Genomic DNA, 7,560 nt, shown 5'->3' on the forward strand with positions numbered 1-7,560 from the left:
GCCGGGAGAGAGACGGAACCGCAAGACAAAAATTTTGCGTCGTTGGGTTGTTTCAATCGGAGAATGAGAGCACTGATTCGAGCGCACATTGTGAAAGCCCGGTACAGGCCTTTTTCGGATACGTTGACGAGATTTGGGAAGTTGCAGTATTCGTAGATGAGTCAAACATAACTGAAACTTTTTTCCTCGTGCGCGTCGATTGGGAATATGATATCATAAGGGATGAGAAGATGGAACTGCTATATAAGAATGGGCACTCGAGACGCGGGAAACTGCGAACTTTGGAAACATGCACTTGCATCGACAGGCTGTTTGGGTTTATGGATATTGGTGACCGCACGTACTTTGTTGATCGCAAATCAAGCTACTACTTTCGAGACATACCAAAACAAGATTTGATGGGAATCAGGAGAATCGTTAAGTAGAAAAGGGGTCATTTCCAGTTTCAGTTGTGGTTGTGGTATCGCGCGTGAATTTCGTTGACTCAGGTGATAAGATTGGACGTTGCTCTAAACTCCTTGTAGTGATCTTCTCAACCCATAACTCTCTTACTGACACCTGTGGTATTGGTCCGTTTGTCTTTTCCGGTCGCATCTGTTGATTTCCACAGTTTTACATGGTACAATACTCACTTTACCGGAACGGCAGTCGCTCCGGTCCGCTCACTCTGGCACTGCAGATACTTGCATATATGTGCCTCCCTTCTAATCGCTGGCATAACTGAGACGTTTTCTGGTACGTAATCAATCAGATATTTCGGGACGCTAGAGCTCCTGACAAATATTGCTCTATTTGACACAGAATACATCTCTATGCACTGCTGCTCTTGTCATGTCTGATGTACTTTCCTTTTGGGGTTTTCGTATAACTACTTGTGCGTTACTCATTTCTCTGATTTGAACATGGTTGCATTGCAAGAAACATTCACTAACTATCGTGTCATTTCAATGGCTTTTCTTATACATTGACCTCGCAGACAACTATTGAACAGGAATAATATATGGTACGAAAAATTACTGAGCGCAGGGAGGCCGCGTCCGCGTTACGCATGGGGCGTGGAAGGTCCGTGCTGCTGCTGAAGGGAAGCGCGGCGGGATGTGCCGCGCTTGAGTGATGACGAGTGGCGATTTTGTTTGAGCTGGGGAGAGAGTCCAGCACGGCACTGTGGCGCACGGCGGCATGCGCAGGGCTTGCGCGGTTGCGAGTCGTGCGTTGGCTTGGGCCGTGAGCAGGTCACGCACGGCCGTGCGGAGCGTGGCAGGGGAGACGTCGGTACTGCTGCGCTCCCATTCGCACGCATGTGGGACGGAGAAGGCGCGATGTGCTTTCGCGCGAAGAACGTTCTTGGAGGGGGCGTCGCGCGACGTGTTCGCAGCCAAAATCGGATGCGGGCCAACCTTCAGGAAGGAAGGCATGGGCGCTGCCTCTATGAACCGGAGCTTGTAACCTAGCCCGCCCGGCCGCCCCAGTTTCTTCGTCCCCGCGGAAGAAGAGATGCGCGCGCCCACAAGGAAATCTCAGGGAATCCAGAAAGTACAACAGTGACAGGAAACATGAGAATGAAAAAACATTTGTAAACCAATAGTGCCAATGAAAGATGAGCTAACAAGAGCCAATCGGATCAATCTATCTATCTTGTGCAACGGGCGTTCTCCTAATGACACTTGTCAAATTTGGGTATGTTTCAATGCACCATCGCAAATGCACCACTTGTCATAACACCATTGGGGCAGACTCCGCGTACACAAGCGTCCATGATGTATCCAGAATGCATCTGTTCTGAGCCAATGAACATCCAAAATGTACCTGAAAAGATCCAACTAAGATCTAAAATAGATCTAAAGGGCATCCAAACAACATCCAAAAGTTATCTTTAAACAGTGTCTCTTTGAGGCATCTATTGAGCATTTCCAGGGCCATGCATCCAACAAACATCTTTCAGATGTCCATATACCTTACTGGGAACGTAACCCAGCGCTGCTCCGGGGCGTGGAGGCGTAGATCGGCCCGCGCGTGTGCGCGTCCTCCCCCCGATCCCGCTCTACCACGCTACCCGGGCCCGTGCTCCGGTTCCGTTAGCTGGTCCGACTTCCCCCGTCTTCTCGTACGTACGGGTCTTCCAGGACTAAGCATACACCCCTATCCGTTTAGGGGTGTTTATGCTACATTGGGCTCATGGCCTGTGTCTGGATCTGAGACTGCATGATCTGCACTTGTTGAACATGGTTTGTGAATGCGTTGATCTTTATGGCGGGGTTCCCGGCCATGATCATGGCACGCTGGCCCATGTCCGGGTGCTTGGTGTAGTACAATTCCGTACCACAACCCCCCCGCCGAGATGATAACCGCGCGGGAGGGCGGGTGCTACTGTAGCGAGCAGGCGTATACGCGCCCGCCGCCGTGCACAGTAGTACCCCAAGGGTCCGACGTGGGACAGCCGGTAACAGCGTGCGTGACACGTGTAACACGTGGCACAACCGTTAGCCGGGATCATGGCCACGGGCACACGTGCATAATCCGTACGGTGGCTAACTAGTAATTAGTACTTAATGGCACAAATTAGCCAATTTAGCACAGTAGCTGGTATACAGTAAGTAACAGCTACTGTAGCGGGACGGGTGTCCTGGCGTCCCACTTAGGGGTTAAGACCGGAAGCACCTGCCCCGGTCCAGTAAACGGGAGGCAGACTCGCCTCCCTTCCCTTTACGGCTAATTGCAATCCCGTTCCGGTTTCCGTTTTAGTCTCAGGCTTCTAACCAGTGACCGGCCGTCCGGATCTAACACCACTGACTGGCTGCCCGTCACCGGCCAAGTGAGCCTTCCCTCTTTTCGAGTCCATCCGTACGGTCTGCGTTCGCGCGTGTGTTACCCGGCGGCGCGCGCTCCCTTACCTCTAACCCCCCTCGTTTCCGAGTGGTCGGGACGAAGGTATTTATACCACATTTTGGTACTCTTGTGGACGGTATAACTACAGAGGTTGAGCCCGCACTGGATCACCAGCGCGAGCAATTACCGATCGGATTGAAAGAGGTCGAAAATCACCGCGTCGATCGCCAGTGATCATCGACGATGAACCGTGCGGATTCCGCCGGAGAAGATACCGCCTCCGGGCGACCAAGTACCCGCAGTGGCAGGGGCGCACAGCGCCCCCGGATCGACAATCGGGAAGCCCTGCTACGTCCGCCGTCTACCAGGGGCCAGAAGACCCCTTCCGTTTCGGACACCACCGCCGGGCTACCGGCTGGTGGGGGGGACCGCGTACAAGTACTGTACGACGCGTTACTTCCGCGACTACAAACCTGGATGGAGGATTTCCTCGCTGAGGAACTACCTCAGGTCGTCCAGGTTTGCCTTGACCGAACGGCACCAAGACTGGTGGCGGAGCATGCGGACACGGCGCTCCGCGCCCTGCTGGACGAGAAGATCGCCCCCCTCGTACGCAACGAGGTGGTGGCAGCGCTCGCCGCGGAGGAGGACGAATCTCCGACCGCATTTGCTCGAAAGGGAGCTATTAGCTCCGCCGTGGCCATCCGTCTGGCCACGACATTTACCGAAACGGTAGGCGCGGTACCACCGCCGCCGGCGCCGCGCCGTGAAACCGTTCTGGACTCAAGCTTTAATATCGCTGATCCGATCGGCGCCGTACCCGGGATTGATAGAATGGACCCTCACGCGGAGGGCAGAGCCATTTATCTCCCAACCGTCCACGGTGCTACAGGGAGGACCACAGAAAATGACCTCCCCATACTCGCCGGTACGGGCGACCCCCGCGGGACAGACAACCGCCTGGGGCTCCCCGAGACAGAGAATCGGGACCCTTACCGGTTGAGGAGAAGACATGCACCCGGCACGCACAGGACCGAAGCGGAATAAACCCGGTATTCCGACGCAGAAGATCCCCGTCACAGGACGGATGAAGACCGCGAGGGACGACGCTGGCAATACCGCGATAACCGCGAGGCACGCCACGGGCGATACCGCGATGCCGGAGGGGGAGGATACCCCTCCGATGATGAGCCATCCGGTTCGAAAGACTCTCGCAGGCGGGGCCACAGGGCACGCCGCGATAGAAGCCGAGACCGGCACCGGCACGACCCGTCCGACTCGGAAGACTACCACACCGAGTCGGATGACGAGCGTCGTCGCTCAAGCAGACACCGCCGGGCTGCCCCGAAGAGCGACGAGCGACCGCCCACGGTAATCAGGCCCCTCAATGACCTGTTTACGAAGGCCGTCAACTACAAGACCTACCGCCTGGAACGGCGTAGCTCGCGCTACGACTCTACAGTAGCGCGGCACATTAACCGTTACCGGAAAAACTACACGTGCAGATGAGGTCCCACACGTTCAGCGGTCAAGATCCGATTGCGGTATTGGGATTCCTCGCCAGCCTCAAGACGGCGTGCGACCACAACGGGATTACCGAAGGAGCCGTCGTGTGGTGCTTCCAATTCTACCTGACCGGGCAGGCTCACGCCTTACTCCAGTCCCGTCTCAATGGAAGTACCATGGCGGTTGACGTGGAGCGGCGCGAGCTGCTCCGGACATACCCACAGGTGGTCAAATTTCTGTTGCGCACCTATGCTACCGACGAGGTAATTTCCGAAACGGTTGGGGATGTGACCTCCTTCCGTCAAAGTTCAAACATGACGGAGGAGGTCTACAGTAACCACCTCTGGGACAAGGCACTTCGCTGCTGTACGGTATTCTTCGACAGGCGGTTGAAGTCCCTGTTCGTAGAGGGATTACTGCCCGCCACGTGCGCGCAGGTTCGTAACTACCTCGCCACGCACGCGGATGTGGACTACCAATCCGTCTCTCGCTATGCGCAAGCGACCGGGGAAACCAATCGGGCTTCCGGTCGACAAGGGATGTCAGCCATGGCTCACTGAGAGCTGTCCGGAGCGGCTAGAAGATTCGACTGCACCGTAAGGGCGAGGCCCGTGCTGTCGGTTTAGTCGGCGTCCGACATCCCGACGGCCGGAGGATTTGCTGAAGAAGCAATTCTGGCCGTGACGAACCAAACCGCCACGCCGACCTCGATGAGCTCGCCACCGACGAGTTATTATCCGTCGCCGGCAGCCTCGACGGCGAGCGCCCCAGTTCCACCCGCCAACTCTGGCGACATGCGCACAGGACCGTACGGGAAGCAAGGGCAGGATCCACGCGTCCGGTTCTCCGGCGGGAGATTTCCCGGACCGCCACCGTGCCGGTTCTGCCTTGACACCACGCACCGACAAGAGGAGTGCCCCGTCGTTGCCGATGCGAGCCTGCGGGCCAAGCGTCTGGAGGCACGAGAGGCCAACTACCAGAAGCTACGCATCCGGCAAGGCCTCCGCCCGGGATCCCCGTGCAACCGCCAGGGGCCGCCCGCTTGGCGAAGCCAGCGTCAAACGGCCCCCGCGGGCGTCAACGTGGTCGAGAAACCGCACCCCGACCATACCGAAGACCACGTGGCGCAAGCCGCGGATGAAACCCGCGAGGACTTGCTGCTGACGCCGGAAGCCGGGGAGGACGCGTAGAGGCGACGACTTCTCTCCCCGTGCCCACCCTCAGAAGCTTAGACACCCCCGATCCGGCTGCGCCAGTGGAAGCGCAGCCCGGTAACTGAACGGAAGTCCAGGCCATCTGCTTCTTCAAGAAGCAGAATTACGAGATCTCCGCGAAGGTTGGTCAGAAGCAGGCGTTGATGGTCGCCATCACGCCAGTGCTTGACTCAGGAGCCGGCCCAAACCTCATCCATTTACGGTGTGTCGCCGAGTCGTAGCGACCATCGATAAAACTGGTTCGGAGCCCAGCGCTCATCGACGCGTCAAACCGCGCGATGAAGGCACTAGGGGAAATCCCCTGGTCGTCCGAATCGGTGAGTTTGTGGCGTGCATCCCGTTCCTGGTAGTCACGAGCCTCGCCGTGGACTTTATCCTCGGTACGACTTTCCTGGATCGCCACGTCAAGGCGATCCCCCGACCGCAACGGAAGGTCTTGTTTCACGACACGCCACCTGTGGCGTTGGTCGGAACAACCCCCTCGAGGCACGACCGCAAGATGGCCTCGAGGAGCACCGCACAGCAACTACCGCCGTCGGATAAACCCGAACGGAAGCAGGTGGCGTTCCCCGCCAACACACCGTCACCGAAGATCCGCCTCGTCAGAGGGGTGACAATTCCCCCGATGGCGCAGGCCATGGTGAGGGTCGCCACGCCGGTGGAGGGGTTATGTTTTTGCAGAACTCCCCAAAAACCGCGCACAAGAATTTGACGCTCATGGCACAGGGGGTCATGGATATTGTCCCCTAAAACTCGTTCTCGGTAATGCTCAGCAATTTTGGGCACCGCTAAGTTCACATCCCGAAGCATACCGTAGTCGGACTGGCTCTTCCGTCCCCCACTCATATCCTGACCCTTGGCAACTCGGCCGCGGAAGCGGCCGAAGCTAACGAAGGGGGAGGGATATTTAATTCCAACCTCTCAACCGCAAGGCATGGCGCGGAAGAAGCGGCCAACAACCGTACGGACAAGGGCGGGGCTGAACAAGCCACGCCGCCCAAGGCGCCCCTCGGGGCGGTTGGAACGGATAAACCCGAAGACACCGCCGCCCATGAGGAGGACCCCAACGCCTGGCAAGAGGACGTCCACGTCGGTGCCGAGGACGAGGAGGTACGCTCGGAGGTCCTCGAGGTACTGTCCAAATTCAAGGGGATGTGGACCTGCCAGCTGGGAAAAATCGGGGCCACGAAGCACCGCATTGAGCTCAAGCTCGGTGCTCGCTCGATTTACCAGGGTCGTTACCGCGCTGGACCAACCGCACGGGAAAAAGAGAAAACGGAGATCGACAGCATGCTCCGGGCAGGGGTAATCGAACTCGCCACGGCCGAATGGGCAAGCCCCGTGGCATTCGTCCCTAAAAAGGATGGTACCATGCGGTTCTGTGTCGACTACAGAAAGCTCAACGCAGTCACCGTTCGAGATTCCTATCCGTTGCCGAGGATGGACGAGTGCATCGATTCCCTCGGCGACGCTACTGTCTTTACCACGCTGGATTGCAACAGCGGGTATTGGCAAGTAGAAATCACCGAGGAGGACCGCGACATGACGACGTTCGCGTCGCACTGCGGGTTGTACCGTTTCCTCCGCATGCCTTTCGGTTTGAATAATGCCCCCGCTACCTTCCAGCGGGCCGTCGACATTATACTGTCGCGGGTAAAATGGGAAACCGCACTGGTCTACCTGGATGATGTTATCATCTACTCCAAGACCTAAACGGAACACTTCGCGCACGTCCGCGAGGTTTTGCGCCTTCTGCGGGACGCAGGCGTGTCGCTGAAGCTGTCAAAGTGCGCCTTCTTCGACACCTCGGTCACCTACCTGGGGCATGTGATCCGATCAGGTAGGTTGGAGGTCGAGCGCCGCAACATGGTCGCCATGCGTGCAGGTCATACACGTGTCGGGCGGAGAAAACAAAACATGCTCAGATTGTACTGTACACCGCAACCGTGTACATATTTCACACGTGTACAGGTTGAAAACCAAACTTGCTCCTGACGTACTGTAAAAGTGCAAC

Source organism: Chondrus crispus, genomic scaffold, assembly GCF_000350225.1.
Source record: "Chondrus crispus Stackhouse genomic scaffold, scaffold_109, whole genome shotgun sequence".
Lineage (NCBI taxonomy): Eukaryota > Rhodophyta > Florideophyceae > Gigartinales > Gigartinaceae > Chondrus > Chondrus crispus.